The sequence below is a fragment of the Elephantulus edwardii genome, unplaced genomic scaffold (genome assembly GCF_000299155.1).
Source record: "Elephantulus edwardii isolate Elephantulus edwardi_28Jun2011 unplaced genomic scaffold, EleEdw1.0 scaffold00026, whole genome shotgun sequence".
NCBI classification, from domain to species: Eukaryota; Metazoa; Chordata; class Mammalia; order Macroscelidea; family Macroscelididae; genus Elephantulus; species Elephantulus edwardii.
Genome location: NW_006399776.1, coordinates 19,138,644 through 19,159,989, shown reverse-complemented (window position 1 = coordinate 19,159,989; position 21,346 = coordinate 19,138,644). Strand labels below are relative to the sequence as shown.

Genomic DNA, 21,346 nt, shown 5'->3' with positions numbered 1-21,346 from the left:
CTTTGTTAAGAAGACCTGCACTGGAGACTGCTAAAAAGATCTATTTCTATAGAATATAGCATAACTGACTAAATAATACATATAATGAATTTTTTTCAATTGTTATACTTACCCAGCAAATCTGCTGATACTCTGGTTAGGATATGCAAAATGAGTAAAATATCTTAGGATATAATGTAAAATGTATCAGGAGAAAGAGAGCTGATTGCAACATTTAAATGTCTATTTCTCTCTATAGACTATAACATAATTGACTAATACATATAATGAATTTTTTTCAATTGTTATACTTACCCAACAAATATGCTAATATTTTGGTTAGGATATGAAAAGTGAGTAAAATGTCTCAGGACATAAAACACCCAAAAATGTATCAGAGGAAAGGGAACTGATTACCACATTTTGTTGGGAGAGAAAGACAATGAAAGGAGACTTAATAAGTTTGAAGCTTATAATGTGTATTAGGGTTTTCTAGTCCTTGTACCATACAATCTTCTGTTATATTAATGTTCATTTCTTTCTATTCTGCTTTTAAAGATTGTGACTTGGGACTGAGGATGTTTCAAATGCTAACACAATCATCTCTTTTAAAAGTAAGTGGAAATTACACAGAAAAACATCTAATATAGTTTTTTATCACTTTACATTATTCTAATTTAAGATGAAAAAAATTCAGAATTGGTATTTTCTAAAGCAATAATTTCACCACATGTTCTGGTCTTTGAAAGGAATTTTTATTTAATTTTGAGAACCTGAGAGTATATTAAATATTAATAAATCAAAGGAATTCCTTAAGGGAATTTTACTATAAAATGTGAAAGTCATTTGTGTCAATTTGTCAACTGGTGAAAGTTTACAGAGCTTATACAAATTAGTTTTTCATTAAAAAATTTATACACATTTTGTGAAGTTACATTGGTTGCAATTCTCTTAATGTAACAGCTCTTACCTCTTACTCCCTGGGCTCCCCATTTCTATTGTCCTTTCCTGCTTTCCAGCCTCTGTTTTGGACACATGCTGCTCTTTCGGTTTCTTTAGGTTAACTCTGCTGAGAAGTATGCTATTTCTTGGTGTTTTCACTTTATAGACCTATTGCACAGCCTTAAACGATGTCTGTGTCACAGGTGTTATTTGTTTATTTATTGTGGGATTGTTGATATTCCCAGCTATCTCTGTTAACCAGTTGTTGTTATGTAGCATTGAGCTGGAAGCGACCCATAGCTAACCTGACAGGTTTTTAGAACCAGAAGAGAGGAGATTGCCCATTCCTTTCCTGCTGAGCATCTGGTGGATTTGAACCCCATGCCTTTGGCCTTGCAGCACAGCTTCTTACTATTAGGCAACTGGAGCTCCCTATTAACTATAGGCCTGGTATTTTTTATTTTTTATTTCTTTTTTTTTTAAATTTTTTTGTGAGTGTACCGTCAAATCAGATCTGACTGGTACAGGAGGAGATTGTCCCTCCTTTCCCAGCAGAGCATCTGGTGGATTCGAACCGTGAGCTTCTGGGATTGTAGTTGCAGCTCCTTGCCACTAGGCCACCAGAGCTCCCGTATTTTTTATTTTTTGAAATTCATTAAACAGTTTTCTCTCTATTTCTGTCCAGACCTTTCTCTGTGATCCCGATTAGAGTAGTTGGTAGTGATGCCTGGGCACCATCTTGTCCTGGTTTCATGGTAGTGGAGATTGTGTTTCGCATAGTCCTTTAGTTCTTGGACTGTTCCCCTGAATTTCTTTATTTTCTTCACTCTTCTCCAGAGTGGGAGACCAGAAGCAGTGTCTTAGAGGCTGCTTGCAAAATTTTTATTATTATTTTTAATTTATTATTATTAATTTTAATGAAAATTTACAGAGATTTTGGATTTCCATTCATTCATTGTTGCACTTTTCTCCATGCCCACCCCTCCCCTCTAGTTCGTTCTTCTCTTTGCAAAGTAAAATTCTTTCATTGTTATACAATCCCTCCCCGCAAGTTCACTCTACTATGCGGCCTTCCTTCTGGACTTCTGTCATGACAATAATACCTAATTACATATCCCTTTTAAACAGTTCTCTCTCTTATTTGCTCGCAAACTTTTAAGATTGCAGTTGCAAAAAAAAAAAAAAAAAAAGGATTGCGGTTGCTTTTTACCAAAGAATGATACGGAAGAACATGGTCCCTGAACACTAATTGACCTAGATATCCATCGAGACATTTTTAATCAACTTGTTTTGTAGGGTAGGGTAATCATACGTCTCCTAATCATATGTCAAAATACTTTCTGCTTATTGTTCAGTTAATGTTGAAAACATTCCCCCTCCAACCCAGGCTTAATCTATTTTAAATACCTCTCTTTCCATTATATCTAACTCAATAGCAAGTTGTAATTTTTGTTCCCAAAATATGATGCGTATCCATTTACTCCCACTAGTCTCCATTGTTTTGTTCAATTCTGACCTGTCATCCTCTCTTTCCCTGGAATCCTGCAGTAGTAGAAGCAGAATTTCTGCTTTCCATTCTTGTCCCTCTACAATCCCTTTGCATGCAGCAGCAGAGTTCACTTTGCTGAAAGACAGGTATACGTTTGAATAAAACTATTCCTTTTGAGAGCAACCAATTCTGTAAGTGAAAGTGTTACAAAATGCTCTAGAAAACAAATAAACAAAAAACCCTATAAAAAGAATTCTAGGACAACCAGTATCTTATGGTCAATCTAACAAAATTAATCTGGGTGTATCATATATTGTTCAACTCATTGCTGTCCAAACATCATGCATCTTTTATTACTTGACTCCTACATATAGAAAAGAACTATAGTGTTTAATTGCCACAAATCTGAGCTGCAATTGCCAAATAATGGGCTAATAGATTAGCTCTCAGTTATCTGCAGAAGGGGCAGTTACTATGAGTATAACCATGGAAATACTGTGCTTATGTGCTTAGGTTGCTTGACTAAGTTAATTACCAATAACCTCTACTACTACCCCACCCCACCCTCACCCCCACCTCTGGAAATGTTGTTGTTGTTATGTACCATCGAGTCACTTGTGACTCATAGCGACCCTATGTACAAGAGCTCTAAATGCTGTTCTATCCTGTGCCAACCTAGCCATCTCAAATGCACTTATTCCCACTGCTCCAGTCACAGAATCGATCCATCTCACCAAAGGTCTTCCTCTCCTTCGCCTCCCCTCCACTCTGCCAAACATGATGTCCCTCTCCAAGTACCAGTCCCTCCATGCAACATGCCCAAAATATGTCAGATGAAGCTTCAGAATCCTTGACTCCAGGGAACACTCTGGCTTCACTCTCTCCAGGACAAAACTGTTTGTTCTCCTAGCAGTCCATGGTATATTCAACACTCTTCTCCAGCACCACAGTTCAAAGGCATCAATCCTCTTTCTATCAACCCTATTCACTGTCCAACTTTCTGATGCATAGCACATAATTGCAAAGACTATAGCCTGGATCAGGCGCACCTTAGTCTCCAGCCTGACATCATTGCTCTTCAGTACTCTTGAGTGGTCCCTCAGAGCCAGCTTTCCCAATGCAATTCGTCTCCTGATTTCCTGGCTGCTGTTACCAAGAGTGTTGACTGTGGAGCCAAGTACATGGAAAATGTTAACTTTCTCAATCCCTTCACCATCCATGCTGATGCTGCCAATTGGCCCAGTGGTTAGAATCTTTGTTTTCTTGACATTTAGCTTCAGTCCATATAGGAGGCTGTAGTCCTTGATCTTCTGCAGCAAGAGCCTCAGGTACTCCTTAGTTTCAACAAGCAGGGTTGTGTCATCTGCATCATGCAGGTTGTTTAATAAGTTTGTTTAATTTTATGCTAGTTCCAGAAAAGTTGACACAGACAATGAGTGTTTCAGATCCCATGCCATATACAATATGAGAGAAAGAAATTATTCTGATGTTTTAATTTCCCTGAAAAACTGGTCCTTAAAGGCCCCAGTAAAGTAGAAGTCTGTATTTTCAATTGTTATTCCAATTCAGAGACACAGAGCAACCTAACTCTCTGCTTTCTCTAGTTTTCATAGTTTCCAGGAGGGGATGCCAGATTTGATCCAATGTTTGAATACAATGTTTCTGGAAATAATTTCCTAGTTTGGAATCAGTGGGATGTAACAGGAAGAAAGCCAAAAACACCCCACCCAGCTTACTTTAAAATTAAGAGCTTCTCCACAATAGTCTCCGTGGTTCCTATTGCCAAAGGGTCCCTTTAGTGAGAGAAGATCTTCACCCTGAAACCCACAGCGTCCCTTTTCAGCAGGAAGTTGCTAAGAGAATACGCCATCCCCTTTTCCTTATGAATCAGCGTGAAGTCTCTCTCAGGGAGGAGTGATAGGGAATGGCAAAGGACACACCGAAAAAGGAGATTAATCAGAACTGGCTTTGACAAGCACTGTGGCAACTGGACAATTAAAACAGACTTTCAAGGAGGGGAAAAAAAAGAAGAACGAACTGGGGGGGAGGGTAGAGAAAATAGTGTAACAATGAATGAATGGAAACCCAAAATCTCTGTAAATGTTCATTAAAATTAACAAAATTTAATTAAAAAAGTACATATGCAAAAAGATTTAAAAGCTGTCTTTTCTTATCATAGGGAATTCATATATATATTGTAAAATTTCTTAATTATAAAATGCACATAATTATACTTCTTCAAAAAGCTGTTACAAAGATTGTGAATAAATAATGATTGTAGAGGTACCTTGACCAGGATCTGACTAGTAAGAATTTGGGAAATAGTAATTATAATGTGTATAATGTAGTGAAGACAGTTGTGAGTAAACCTGGTAGGTTGTGCAACTGTATTGTAATTTGCAGTTTAAACACTACACCGTCTTATTATTACCTGGTTCATGAAGTGGAATCCCAAAAGGAAACTTCTCAGACAATTTCCTTTTTATTTGCTTGGAGAGAAGAGACCACCTTCTTGGCAATAACTAGAGCAGAGTGAAGAGGTGGAAATCATTGTGATGAAGGTCCTTGATTGTGTTTGCTGGAAGATGAGAGGGGTTATAAGCAAAGACTGGCAAGGGATAAGTACTGTTTTTCTTAATATTTGAAACTAATTTACTGTGTCCCTTCAAGGAAAACAGTATCAAGAGACAGAGCCTTGCTTGTTCACTTCCCTTGGGGCCTGCCTCAATTTATATTTTTATTTTTTCCTTTATAACTTGAAATAATGCATTTTTGTAAGGTCAAAGTTCTCAAAGGTGGCAAGAAATATTAAAAGTAGGTTTATTGAGACTTTGATTAATTTATTAATAAATGATTCAATTTTAAAATCCTCTACTGCAATCTCATAGTGTCTACCTATATGGCCAATGACACAGCTTACAAACCTAGAAGAGAAAAATAGTAAGCATTTGGAATTTATCTGATCTTCACAACTAGACCTTACTGTTGTCACAAGCTGGTTTAACCACAGCTAAGCATACTGTGTTGGCTTAGTGGTAAGGAATTGCACTGCCCACCGAAAGGTATGCAGTTCTAGTGCACCAGCTGCTCTGTGGGAGAAAGATGGACAGTATCCTCTTGTGAAATTTACTGCCTCTGAAAACCTGCTGGAGGGTCAGTTACAGGTTAGTTCTCACTTAACAATACATAACAAGCTTTGTTATAATTCTTTTGTATATATACTATCTCATAGAATATCAAGCTCAATCAATGTTACTCTAAGAACAAAGAACTTCCTGTTATGTATGTATGTATGTACGTACATACATATGTATTTATTTTTTTTTTTAAAGAACAGCCAAAAGCAAGGTCACCATGCTACCCATAGAAAATCAAATATCTCTCATGTTTAAAATATTAAAATGAATGACTTTTTAAAAAATGAATTCCAAATGTCTATTAAAATGAATAAAAACAAAACAGAACAAAAAAAACACAAACAAATTCCAGGTCAATACTCATTGTAAGCTGGTTTCTCTGTAGCTAGGATTGGTTGAGTTACTCAAATATAGTCATTCTCCCTTCCCATTTTGACAGCATTCCATCTGGAGCAACCTCTGCTTCCTGAGCTGCTTAGTGTCGTCCAGTGCTGTCATGGTGACTCTATTGTGCAGAGGAGACTCGTTTCATTAAATTTTCAAGGCTGTGAACTTTTAGAAGTAGATCATCAGGTCTATCTTCCGAGGCAACTCTGGATGATTTCATCTGCCACACCTTTGTCTTGAAGTCAGGTGATTAATCATTTGCATTACACAAGGACCCAGTGCTTCCCAAATCACCCAACTAAAACCCAAATCCTGTAAATAGATATCTTCTATGGTATCTTCTTACTATGTTATCTTCCTTACTCAAAACAAACTTAACACACTGCTGTCAAGTTGGAACTGACTCACCAGATCTTTTTTCAGAGGCTGTACATCCCTTGGCAGGTAATTTTGTATTATTCTACCATAGAGCAGGAGCAGGAGAATGAGGATTCAAACCTTCTGCCTTTGCAAGTGCATGTCCTTACCTTCTAGGCCTCCAGAGCTCTCCTCTTTTCACTACTAGTAAATTCAACTGACTATAGTCTTGTATTTGGCTAAAGGATATGAACGAACATGATACTAATTTTGGTGGCTGGGACAACTGAAGTTTTTCCAAGGTGACTTCACTTACTGAACTCTAAGATAAAAGTGCCCTCTGGAGATACTTCCCAGGCCCAGTGGTATTTCTAGCTAAGGTCAATAAGAGTAGACTCATTCTGTAACTTCTCTCTGACCAACTTTAAGTGGTAGGTGGTCTCCAATGTGTATTTTTCTTCAACAGAAGGACAGACCTTTGAGTACAACTCATCTTCTATTATGTGAGTCGAAAAAGACGGTCCAACAGATTGTGGAAATTATCAAACAATATCACTAATAAATTGAGAAGGGTGTATGCCAGGAATGTGTCCTATCTCCATACCCTTTCAACCTGTATGCAGAGCAGATTATCCGAGAGGCTGGGCTCTATGAGGAGAAGCGTGGCGTTAGGATTGGTGGGAGATCTATCAAAAATGTGCGTTATGCAGATGACACAACCCTGCTTACTGAAACTGAGGAGGACCTCATGCACTTGCTGCGAAGGGTCAAGGACTGCAGCCTTCAGTATGGACTGAGGCTCAATGTCAAGAAGACAAAGATTCTCACCACTGGACCAATTGGTAGCATCAGGATGGATGGCGAAGAGATTGAGATTGTTCACAGCTTCCGTTTGCTCGGCTCCGCAGTCAACACTCTTGGCACCAGCAGTCAGGGAATGAAAAAGCTTATCGGGTTGGGAAAGTCTGCTGTTTGGGACCTCTCTAAAGTACTCAAGAGCAACACTGTGTCTCTGGAGACTAAGGTGCGCCTGATACAGGCCATGGTCTTTGCAATCACTTGTTATGCATCAGAGAGTTGGACAAGGACTAGGGAGGATAGAAGGAGAATTGATGACTTTGAGGTGTGGTGCTGGAGAAGAGTAGTGAATATACCATGGACTGCCAGGAAAACAAACAGATTCATCCTGGAGAGGGTTAAACTAGGCTACTCCTTGGAGGCAAGGATTCTGGGGCTTCGTCTGACATACTTTGGACATGTTGTAAGGAGAGACAGGTCCTTGGAGAGGGACATCTTGCTTGGGAGGGTGGAGAGACAGCACAGGAGGGGAAGGCCCTCTCTGAGGTGGATTGATTCAGTGACTGGGATAATCGGGATGGGAGAGTCAGAGACAGTGCAATTGGCACAGGACAGAACAGAGTTTAGGGCTGTTGTACATAGGGTCACTATGAGTCGCAAATGACTCGACGGCACATAACAACAGCAACATCACTAATATTATATGAAAGTAAAATCTTGCTGAAGATTGTAAAAAGCAGTTAGAATAGTACATCAACAGAGACATGCCAGAAATTCAAGCTGAATTTAGAAGAGTCTGTGGCACCAGGGATATCATTGCTGATGCCAGAAGGATCTTGGCTAAAAGCAGAGAATAATACCAGGAGCATGTCTATTTTGTGTGGGTTTTTTTTTATACTATAAATACATATGACTGTGTGAGTCAAAACAAATTATGGTTAAAGTTGAGAAGAATGTGAATCCCAGAGCACTTAAGTATGCTTATTTGAAATCTATGGATGGCACAAGAAGCTATTGTCTGAACAGAGCAAGGGAACACTGCATGGTGTAACATTTTCTATACCTATTTAAGTCAGTATGCTGAGCAAATAATTTAAGAAGCCAGACTTTATGAGAAAGACTCTGGCATCAGGGTTAGAGGAAGACTCATCAAGAACCTATGTTATACAGATGACACAACTTTGCTTGCTCAAAGTGAGAAGACTTGAAGTGTTTGCTGCAGAAGATCAAAGACTATAGCATTCAATATGGATTACATCTAAACATCAAGAAAACAAAAATCATCATCACTGGGCAACATCATGATAGATGGAGAAAAGATTGACATTTTCAGTGATTTAATCTTCCTAAAATTAGCAATCAACACGCATGACAATAGCAGTCAGGAAACCATAATATGTGTTGCATTGGGAAAATCTGCTTTCAAGAATCTTTGCAAGCTGATGAGAAGCAACAATGCCAGCTTAAAGACCAAGGTGCACCTGATTCAAATAATGATTTTTTAATTTTTTAAATTTAATTTTATTTTTTAATATATTTTAATGAAAGTTTATAAAGAACTTGGATTTCCATTTATTCATTGTTGCACATTTTCCTCCCTGTCCCCTTTTCTCCCAGTTCACTTTCTTCCTGGGGAAAAAGTTCTTTCATTTCTATACAGTTCCTGCCCTCCTAGACCACTTTACCAATTACTTGTTGTGTATCTGAAAGTTGCATAATGAATAAGGATGGCAGAAGAAGAATCAACGTCTCTGAGTTGTGTTTAGAAAAGAGCAATGAATATTCCATGAACTGTTAAGCAAAAACACAAATGTCTTGGAGAAAATACAACTAGTTTACTCCTTGCAAATCAGGATGATATAACACTTTGTCTCACATATTTTAAGCATGCTTTTAGGAGAGCCAGTCTTTGGAAAAAGTCATCATGCTTGGGAAGGTTTAAGGTTAGCAATGGAAAGAAATACTCTCAACAAGATAGATTGACACCATGATTGTAACAATGGGCTATAGTTTATCAGAGAGGAGGATGACACAGAATAGGGCATTTTCAATTCATTGTCTATTGGGTTTTAATGAGTTATAGTTGACACAATGACACTTAACCATAAGATCAACGTCTCACTTTATCAACCCTTCTAATTATGGCAGATGCTTTAGTCTAAAATGACTATTAAACGCATTCTTCTATTTCAGCACCATAAATAGTCTGTCCTTTGATTTCTTGACTGCTGGTATCGATGATGTTGATTGTGGATCCAAGGAAAAGGAAATCATTGACTAACTACTTCAATCTTTTCTCCATCTATTGTGATGCTGCCTATCAGCCCACAGGTGAGGATCTGTGTGTTTTTGATGAGATGTAACCCATATTGCAAGCTTTGATCTGCAACAAATATTCCTAGCCCTCCTGGCTTTCAAGAAACAAGATTGTATCTTCTGCGTAACACAGATTTTGAAGACGAGTGCTGAGTATACCATGGACTGCTAAAAGAACAAACATATATGTCTTGGAGAAAGTGCAGTGAGGGTGCTTATTGGAGGCAAGATGATATAGCTTTATCTCATAAACTTTGGGCATATTGTTAGGAGAGGCTGTATCTTGGAAAAGGTCATCATGTTTGGAAAGGTGGAGGGTCACTTAAACAGTGGAAGACCACAACAAACTGGATTGACATAGTGTCTACAGCGATGAGGTCAAGTATATCAGAGATTATAAGGATGGTACAGCATAGGACAAGGTTCAGATCTCTTGTTCATAGGGTCTCTGTGAGTCATACTCATATTAACAGCAGTTAACTACAACAACAACAGTCTGTTATTAGCATAAAATTCAAAGTGCTGGGCCTTGCAAATGAGGTGCTCTGTAATGCAGCCTCAGTTACTTTAATGCCTTCTCTGAAAATTTCTTCCATATGCTTCTATGTCTTAGTAGCACCCAACCACTTAGGTACATAATAAGAATTAAAAAACCTATATGTTAAAGGAAATAAGAATTTAAAAACCTATATGTTAAAGGAATAATTTAATTCTTTAGAAAAGTAAGAGCTCCCACTGTGAATGGCTTGCAATGTCAATCCACTGCAAGTGAAGAAATTGACCTGTAAAAGCAAATGGTGACAGTGATAGGAAAACAGTGCTCAGGAGTATCCATACAGCTCTGCTTTTATTTCTTTTTCTGTCCTTTTTTATCCTTTCCCCATCTCTAGGACTAGCCTGAGAATGCATTTTAGAACAGGCTCATTGAGGTATAATTGTCACACAATTAAATGGTATGCATTTCAAGTGTGTATTTTGCTACTTGGGGAACTATCACTATAATCAGTTTAGTGAACATAACCTTTCTTGTGCTCATCTTTAATTCCTTCCTTCTTCCTTTTTGTTCCTACTTCCCAGAAAAACACTGATATCACTTTCAATGTATTTTCTGCTGTTTATAGAAATAGAATTGTTGTTAGGTCCCGTTGAGTTGAGTATGACTCATCATGACCCAATGAATAACGGATCTGAACCCTGTCCGAGCCTGAGCCATCCTCACACTTCCTGACATACTAGAGCCTGCAGAAGTCACCATGTCAATCCACCTAGTTGAGGGTCTTCCTCTCCTTTGCCGTCCCTCTATCTTTCCAAGCATCATGTCCCTCTCCAAGGAATAGCCCTCATAGCAACATGCTTGAAGTATGTGAGGCGAAGCCTCATCATCTTTGTCTCTAAAAAGCACGCTGGCTGCACCCTTTTCAAGACATTTGCTCTTTTGGCTGTTGCTGGGGTCTGTTCAGTGCTCTTCTCCAACACCACAGCTCAAAGGCATACATTCTTCTGTCATCCCTGTTCGTTGTTTAGCTTTCAGATGCATAGCAAATGATTGAAAAGACCATGGCCTGAATCAGATGTACTTTACTCTTCGAACTGAAATAATTACTCCTCAATTGTTTGGAGATGTTCCTAACTGCAGGCTTTCCACTTGCAATTGTCCCCTTATTTATTTCTTGACTGTGGTTACCAAAGGTGTTAATTGTGGATCCAAGCAAGATGAAGTTGTTGACAATTTCAATCTCTTCTCCAGCCATCACGATGTTGCCTATCAGTCCAGTGGTTGAGAGTGTTTGTTTTCTTAACATTGAAATGCAATCCATATTGAAGGCTGCATTCCTTGGTTTTATGCAACAAGTGCTTCAAGTCCTCCTTACTTTTAGGTTGTGTCATCTGAATAATGCAGGTTTTTGATGTATCTCCTTCCAATTCTGATGACACATTTCTCTTCACAGAGTGAAACTTCTCAAATAATTTACTCAGCATACAAATTGAATAGGCATGGAGAAAGAATACAATCTTGACACTCTCCCTTCTTAATTTTAAACTATGCAGTGTTCCCCTGCTCTGTTTGCACAACAACCTTCTGGTCTAGGTACAGGTTTTGCATTAGCACTATTAAGTGCTCTGGGTTCCAGTTCTTCTCAATGTCAGCCACATCTTGTCATGATCCACACAGTCAAATGTCTTTGCATAGTCAATAAAACACAAATAGACATTCTGGTGTTATTCTTTGTTTTCAGCCAGGATCAATCTGACAGCAGCAATGATATCCCTAGTGCCACGGCCTCTTCTAAATTCTGCTTGAACTTCTGACACTTCCCTATTTATGCACTGTTCCAGCTGTTTTTGAATGATATTCAGCAGTATTTTGCTTATATGTGATATTAATGATACTGTTTGATAATTTCTACATTCTATTGGATCACCTTTCTTGGGAATGGAAATGAATAGACCTCTTTCAATCCATTGGCCATAGAACTGTCCTCCAAATTTCCTGGCATAGACTGATGAGTGCATCCAAGCTTACATTTGTTAACTGAAATCTCTTTGATTCCTGAGACCTTATTTTTTGCCAGTGCTTTCAATGCAGCTTCCATTTCCTCCTTCATTACCTGCACATATGGTGCTTCCTGAAATTATACAGTGTCCCCCCCCCCCCCGATTTTATTTAGTGCTCAGGCTGTTCGTTCATAGGGTCGCTATGAGTCGTCTACAACTCGACGGCATTAAACAACAATAACAAAGACGACGACCAAGAGAGAGCTATGTTGGTCTAGTGGAAGGAAGCTGTGCTATCAAGCCAAAGGTGGGTGATTGTCATCTGTGGCCCTCGGCCAGGTTCAAATTGTCTTCCTGTCAAACATTCTTCTAGGTGGTATAGCACTGGTCTGTGCATTGCTTTACAGAGGTAACTCGTGGTTGCTGTGATGCTGAAGCCTGTGACAGTGATGTGCCAATCGTGGTAATGGGCACCCATGGTGGACAGTGTTGGCTGGAGCTTCCCGACTAAATCAAGCCTGGAAGCAGGAGCGGCATCCACTTCCAAAATGGCTTGCCTCCGGAAACTTTATGTACAAACAGTGCTCAGGCTGTTCGTTCATAGGGTCGCTATGAGTCGTCTATGACTCTATGGCATTAAACAACAACAACAACAAATTTTATTATTTTTTGTGTGTACAGTCAAATAGGATCTGACTGGTACAGGAGGAGATTGTCCCTCCTTTCCTAACATAGCATCTGGTGGATTTGAAACGCGCACCTTCTTGCCACTTAGCCACCAGAGCTCCCTTTAGACAGTGTTTTTCTCTCTCACTCAGCATAAATATTTAGAGGTTCATGTATGTTGTTGCATGCAGCAACAGGTTACTCCAGGTTATGGATATTCTTATGAATATTGAGCTTCATATACGTGCTTGTATGTGCTATGTAATTGTATTTATCAATATATTAGAATGTGTTTATATATTTACTTTTTAATGGATATTATGGTTGTTTGCACTTTCGATTATAATCAATAAACTTGTCATGGACATTCATGGGTAAGTTTTCACATGGTATATTTTTCTCTCTTTTGTTCTTATCTTGGAACATCTTTATTAAATTAGGTTTCATGGCGGCAGGAACTTAGTTCAGAATAAATGTTTATTGAGTTAATGAGTGAAATGTATCACTTTCAGATGCCAACAGATAAACTTATTTTTTGACTAAATAGACCAAATCAGCTGATTTAAATGTTCTTTAAAATGTTTCCCAAATAATTATGAAGTCAATAGGCTTGGGAGCTAGTTCTTTAAGTTATTATTAATAACAAGCATGTCAATGAAATATCAATTTTGACTTAATTGTTTTATCAAGCACCATAATTTCTTTTTATGTGAGGCACAGTGATGTAAATTCTTTAATCCTTCGCTAAAGGTACAGTATAGACATTAGGCCAGAATGAAAATGACCATTAGAATGCAGCATACACTTATTAGAAGTAAAACAAAAATAAGGCTCCAAAGTAGGTCAATAACCCCACATAAAAGGTGGAGAAGAATTGTTAGAAAGAGATGTAAAGTCCAGACATTAAGGTCATTTAATTCAAGATACTAACTACCAAGTCCGTGGGAGAAAGACGGAAATCTCCTAGAATGCAATTTACTGCCTCTGAAAGCCTGCTGCAGGGTCAGTGTCTGTCAATTCTGACTCAGTGGCACACAACAATAACAACAGCTACCAAGTCCTGATTTCTAGTCAATATCTGGTATGACTGGTATGCTCTTACTCATTCTCCTGTTATTGTTATGATATTAAGTGCTGTTGAATTGATTGTGCTTTTTAGTGACCCTATGAGCAATAGATCATAATTTTGTCTTATTGTTCATCGTCCTTATGATTTGTGTCATGCTCCTGTCCACTGTTACAGTCAACATGCTGATCCACCTCATTGAGGGCCTACGTTTCAGCTGGCTCTGTACTTCTTCTAAGGATTGGAACCTCCTGACATGTCCAAAGTTTGTGAGACAAAGTTTCACTATCCTGCATTCTTTTACTAGGCAGTGATTGATGACTTTGTGTATGTGGACAGTTGAAATGAATTCGTTTACCTTTTACCCAGGAAAATAGTCTAATTGTGGCTCACTCCTTTGCTTTCATTCATTTTGATAATTTTTTAATACATATCTAATTTGTTGTTGTAGCTTTCTGTATATTTAACCTGATTTAAAAGAAATTTAAGTAAAGGGAACCCATACACTCTTGAAACATTAAAACTTACAATGTAATACAAAAAAATCTCAGGTGGCAATTGGTTAGTTAAATATTAAAGACTGTAACATTAAAAGTGTTGTAAGCATTCAATTAAAACAATAAAACTCCAAATTATAAGATCATCTGTAGTTTATTTAAAGTAGCTATGTCTTCTAACTGATGCTGATTCTTATATTATTAGTGAGCTAGACCTTTAAAATCACTTGGGAAGACAGTTTTGTTGCTTGTTAATTAGCCTCCATATTTTAAAGCTGTTTTTATTTGACTTTGTTGAAAATTAATCAATAAACTAATGATCAAAGCCTAAATTAAAGGTTTGTGTTTTTTTTTTTAATTTTATGATTTTTAAAATTTTTTTAGGTTTGTGGTTTTTAATACAAAAGTATTAAGTTAGAGTTCATTTTCAGTATTATCTATACATTTTAAATATGTAAACATTATTTTGAAAGAAGCTGGGTATAAAGAGAATAACTGAGTAGATGTGAAGCTTTTCAAATATCTGAAGATCTATTTAGTTTTTCCATATTATGTGAAAACGGCTTTAAAATGTGGAGGCTAGTTAACATAGCTTAATTTTTTTCAAGGCAACCTTCATGTCTTTGTTCCGAAGACTATAGATCAGAGGGTTTATCATTGGGGTCACTGATGAATAGAACAAGGTAACAATCTTCTGTATTCCAGCAGGATTTCCAGAGGTTGGGCTGACATACATTAGCATGATGGACCCATAGAACAGGGAAACCACAACCAGCTGGGAACCACAGGTGGAGAAAGCCTTACGCCTGCCAGCTGCTGCAATACTGCTCTGAGAACCAGAGTGTAAGACCCAATGATGAAGAAGAAGCTGGCAAAGATAATAAGAGAACTCAATATAGAACAGGAAAGCTCAATTCCAGGGGCAGGGGTACAAGACAGCGCCAGAAGAGGACCTGGATCACAGACAAAGTGGTCAATGGTATTGGGACCACAAAAAGGGAGTTGGGTCATAAAATAGATAGGGATTGGGTAGCAGAGGAAGGCTGTCACCCAGCAGATGGCCACCAAGTTCATGCAGAGATGATTGGTCATGATGACTGGATAGTGGAGAGGCCTGCAGATGGCCAGGTACCGATCAAAAGCCATGAGAGGCAATAAGAAGGTCTCCGTGATTCCCATAGAGAAGAAGAAGTAGAACTGGAGAAAGCAAGCAGTGAATGAGAGGGCTTTGGTCTCGGATATGAAGTTCCCTAACATATTGGGAACAGTAGTGTTTATGTAACAAATCTCTAGGAAGGAAAAGTTGGCCAGGAGTATATACATGGGAGTGTGAAGGTGACGATCCAGTTTCACTGCACAGACAATGGCTCCATTGCCCATCAGAGTCAGGACGTAGGTCACAGAGAACAGGATGAACAGGAAGACCTGGACCTCTCTGGAGCAAGGAAAACTCAATATTATGAATTCAGTCACTGTGTTGACTTCTGACACATTCATGGCTTCTTAAGGCATAGAAAGAAAAAGAGGCAATTACTCAGATGGCCTAGTCATTCTCAAGAGTCTTTCTTGGTTTCTCCCCCTCTTTCTTCCTGCCTTTCTTCCTCCCTCTCTTTCCTCTTCTCCTTCTAAATAAATCCACACATTCCTTAGAATATATTATTTTATGAAAGAAGGAATAATCATACTCTATATGATCTGATACTTTGAATCTTTGACCTTTGACTCTGTTCTTCTTCCCCTTTCAGAGTTGTCTCAAAGTAAAAGATAGGACCTCATGCAACAAGCATCTCAGAGAAGTTAGTAACAATACTTACCCACACGTGTAAGGAAATGTGCAAATTGTTTCTAGAATAAGGTACAAAAATATTTTATGTTGATCATACAAGTTAAATTACTTGAATCTTTGGATTCAGAGGCAGCCATGCTATACAATGAGGATCCTATGGAGAAGAGTAATGAGCAAATTTATATGCATATGCATTTTGCTTTCATTTTGCAGCAATACTATTATTCTAGAGTCATCTGATATCCCATACCCGCCCCCCCCCCAAAAGCCAAATGTACTCTCTTCAATATTCATCAAACCTTGTTAATGGAGGAAATCTTTGAATATACAGAACTGAGTTGCCATGAATTGACTCCGACTCATGATGATGTCATGTGCTACAGAGCAGAGCTGTTCTGGAGGGTTTTCAAGGCTGTGACCTCTTGAAGCAGAACACCATGACTTTCTTCTCAAGGGCTAAACTTTCCATTAGTGGCCAGGAGTGCCCCACTTTGCACCCTGTAGGAACCATGTTTATGAACATTCTACATAATGGCTTTTTATTAGAGTCCAAATGCACTTGTTAATCCTTGGACCCAGCTACGACTAAGTAGTGTCTAGAATATTAAGATTTTCCTATTAAGTATCAGATTTCTAGAGAGGCACATCCTCATCTGATGTATGGGAGGGATACAGAGACTTGCAAATGTCAGGCACTCCCCAGAAGTGACTTCTGGGCACTAAGGACAAATGGCAGAACCATAAATTGTCTCTCAATGTAAGGGCTCCCCCTTCTGCTTCTCATCTCCCACTGGGCTCTCTTCTCGTTATAGGCGTGGGAGGTTGGTAGGTGGAGAAAGAACTGTGAAATCTCTGAGTTTGGAGCATATAAAATCTTCACAGACATTTTCTTTCCAGAATTAGTTTGGAACACTATCCAACTTTCATTTTTAGGAGAGAAAAACAAGGATGATGAAGGTTCCAATTGTTTAGTGTTAATATATTTCTGGATCCTCTCAGTTAATAAAGGGTAGTCTTTAATTGGCTCTACATGATCTTAAATAACATGACTGAGTGATTATCTATTTTTAGGGAAATAGAAGTCCAGAATATAGCCCCAGATACTTTTAATTATTAATTTTAAAATATTCTGGAACTTCTTCAAACTGCTAACAAAAGGACTTTTCACTTTAAAATGTGACTGACTATGTCACAAGCAATTCATTTTTTTTCAGATGCATGTTAAAGTTGAACAGTGAAAATGGAATCCAAAGAAATGATGCCTTAAAATTGTGGTGTTGGCAAAGAATTTTTAAATATATTATGGATTGCCAAAAAGGAATGGAATTTGTTTTAGAAAGAGTGCAGCTAGAGTGCTCTTCATCTCACATAACACTGTTGTCAGGAGGGACAAGCCCACAGAAAAGGACATCATGCTTGGAAAATAGAGAGTCAACAAATGTGAGGGAAATCCTCAATGAGTTAGATTGGCACACACAGTGAATGAAATGATGGGCTGAAGCATAGTGAAGACTGTGAGAATGCTACAGGGTAGATTTTGTGGTTACATACACAGGGTATCTGTGAATCACAATCAACTAGAGGACACCTAAAATGATACAATTCTATTTGAGAATATTTATTAATGTATTAGTATTAAAATATGTTACTTTCTGTGTCACATAATACCATACCTTTAAAGATGATCTTGGTTATTGCAACTGGAGACACGATAGGATGGGGAGATGCAGAATTTTTCCATATCACACTTCATTATAAGGTTCCTCTTTAGTCCATGAGTAGTCCATCTCTTGTATCACAAAGTTATGAATTTGTTCTGTGTATGAGGAATTCAGAGCACTCAAGAAGCCTGAGGCACCCTAAGGAAAGAGTGAGGAAAGCAATTAGAAATATTGATAATTAATGTGTATGAAGATTCCAATGGCTTTGCAAGCCTAGTAGAAATGAACTCAGCAATCTATCATCTTGCTGCTGTCCCATTATCTGATCTGAGGTTAAGCCAAAGATGGCTTGAGGGAATTGAGGTTCTTTACACCCCACTTCTCCAAAGGTTGCTTTTTGTGCTTTCCAGAAGACATATTGCTAATGTCTCTACTCTTCTAAAGAATGTGTTCTGGTTGGTTAAAAACTTAACATTCAGACATTTCTGAAGTTTCTTCCTCTACCTGATAGTTCATATTCTTGGGTTCCTCCTCCAAAGCGTGAGAATCCTTTCATTCATTTATATAACCTGAGGAGCTGTTGATTTTGAAGTGACATGATAGAAAGCAAAAGTGAACATTGAGCCTAAGAACTGGTTTGTACTTATATCTCTTCTGAACTTGTCTACAGTTAGCAGTTTTGTCTTGCAAACTTCTGTTTTCATTGCAACAAATGGCAGGCAGAATGGAAAGCATGGCATCTCCAGCAACCAGCAGTCAGAGAGAGAAGTGACATTGTTGGCCACACAGTATTGGACTACAAGGAAAATTGCATACTTGCTCTACAACAAAAACTTATCTATATTACTCTGAAACCTATTTCTTATGCACCCTAAGGGATACAGTCTCCTATGGATTCTAAAAGTGATACTTTATGAAGGAAGATTGTAAATCATATCCCCAAAAGTCCTTCTCCCTTAAGAGTAAATTAATTGACTCTTGAGACTCTGTTTTTCCAGTGATAACCACGTCATCTCATATTCTTTTTAGTGAGTATGTTAGAGAGGGATGGCGCAGGAGAGGAAGGCCCTCTCTGAGGTGGATTGATTCAGTGACTGGGATAATTGGGATGGGAGTGTCAGAGACAGTGCGATTGGCACAGGACAGAGCGGAGTTTAGGGCTGTTGTACATAGGGTCGCTATGAGTCGCAGGCGACTCGACGACACATAACAACAACAACAACAACAATGTTTATTATGGTTCTACTGTAGGGTTGCTGTTATGTTATAAACTTCAACAGTAACAGCTTGGTTAAAATATTGTTGTGACTACATGATGAGTCTTCCTCCAATCCTGATGTCACACTCCTCCTCATGTGTCATTGTAGAGTTTGATAATTCCCAACTGTGAATGTAGTGACTCCCAATCTTTCTTGACTATTTAAATTGTGTGTGTGACTATTTTAAAGACAGCTGTATGTAGGTTCCATACCTAATTCTTAATCATTTGATTCAGAAGCACAACTCAGGTTGAGGGAATTGCCACTAAAAAGCCCCACAATATAAGTCTATGATTATTGTATGACTTTCTGATATCTGTTGTACATCACTGCTTCTCAAAATCTCAGAAAATTTTGTTAGAAGACACATCTTGACCTAATAAATCTTGGGTGGAGCATTGACATAATAGCCTCTGAAAACCCTTCTCCTCTGCAATTCAGGACCACATACTGGCATCATTACTCCTCAATAAACTATATTTTTAAATGTGAAAGGAAGAAAGTGTGCAATGTTAAAAATGTAATTAAAAAATGTAATTAAGTTTCCATTAAAAATATAGAGGAAGGTTAGAATAAAATATGAGAAACAGTAAGTGTAGTGCATTATTTTTAACTATTTCCTAACAAATAGAAGGTAATTAATGACAAAATATCTTTAAGAATATGAACAGCCTATGGACAAAGCTTTTAAGGTAAAAAAGGAAAGGCAATGTATATTAAATACTAAAAGAAATAACCAATAAAATATTGAAGATGTAAGAGCAATAAAATAGATAATAGATAAATATGATTCCTAAAAGAGAGAAATAGTAAGGAACTTAAATACAACTTCTCTAAGGAGATGACATAGTAACACATACAGAAGATTTTTCTTTAGAAGCAAGATTGCTGGCAAAAATGCCAGTTGTTACAGGAGAATGTATAGTTTTCCTCAGTTCAAAGGCAATACAATAGAGACAACTAGAATTAGGAGACCAAAGAATTATGAGGCCAGTTATTTATTAGAATCTTGATATCTTCCATATATTGGTCATTGAATCCAAGCAAGCAAAAAACCCTGCTGGACATGTGAGGAGAGCCCCAGAGAATTTAAAGGACTGTATTTTACATTGGCGAGTCTTTGGGTGATAAAAAATTTTAAGGTTCAGCTTCAAACCAGAAATGTGATTTAACTCTATACAGCATCATTTTGGAAGAAAAAAAGATGCTATGATCTACTTTTACTATTTCTTCGTCTATGTTTAGAATTTCCATGCACACAATTAAGTATTCTAGGATTCCTGTACTCAATGTTAATTTGTTATATATGTATCTATAATGTTAATACACAGTCAAAGGCCTTGTTATTGTTAGATATGATTGAGTTGTTTAAGACTCTCAGTGAACCTGTGAACAGCTGACCTGCACCCTGTCCTACCCTATGCCATCCTCATTATCTCGGACACACTAGAGTCCATTGCTGAAGTCATCATGTCAGTTCATCTCATTGACAGTATTAGTATTTCCTTTGCTGACCCTCCATCTTTCCAAGCATGATGTCTATTTTCAAAGAATAGCCTCACCTAGCTACAGATCCACAGTATAAAAGACAAAGCTTTGTCATCTTTGCTTCCAAGGAGCACTCTGGCTACACTTTTTTCCAAGACATATCTGTTTATTCTTTTGACAATCTGTGAGATATTCAGTACTCTTCTACAACACCACAGCTCAAAGGTATAAATTCTTTTTCTGTCATCCTTATTTATTGTCCAGCTTTCTGAGGCACAACAGGTGATTGAGAAGACCACAGTCAATAAAACAAGTAAACTTTTTAAAATATTCTTTAGTTTATCCAAAATCTATCAGACATCTGCAATGATAACCCTCATGCCATAATCCCATCTGAATCCAGTTTGAATTTCTGGCAGTTTCTGACTGTGTACTGCTGCAGCATTTTTTGAATAATCTTCAGCAAGATTTTATTTGCATGTGATATTAATTGATAGTTTGCATATTATGTTGGATCAGCTTCTTTGAATAATTAGTATAAATAAGAAAGTTAGATTATTATAGAAGTAGAAGATACAGGTTATATTCTTGCATGCTTTAACATCCAAAGTAAAACATAAAACAATTTGCTTGAAACAATTGGGGAACAATATAATAATGTGTCTGGTGGGTCAGTGGTTGTACACTTGGCTGAAAACAAAAGAGTCTGTGGTTTGAACCCATCAAGCTCTTTTCAGAGAAAAGATGTGCAGACTGCTCGGCAGATTCACTTTATTGGGTCACTATGAATCAGAACCAACTCAGTGTCAGTGGGGTTTGCTTTTATTGTGTAAAATTTAATCGAGCAGAACTGAGTGCTAAATTTTGTGATATTCTTAGTGCTGAATGCTTTATCATATATTTCCCGAAGATATTGACTCTAATACAGAGTATCATATTTTCTGCTAATAGAGATCAGGTCAGGTACACATATCCCAATATATTTAGGGTTCTCTTAAGTACATTGAAGACTAAACTAATAC

The 21,346-nt window shown here is 37.7% G+C and overlaps 1 pseudogene; it reads right to left on the bottom strand.

Moving 5' to 3' along the window:
• Nucleotides 1–14,713: 14,713 nt before the first annotated feature.
• LOC102866418 lies at nucleotides 14,714–15,627 on the bottom strand (annotated as a pseudogene).
• Between the last annotated feature and the right edge of the window lie 5,719 nt (nucleotides 15,628–21,346).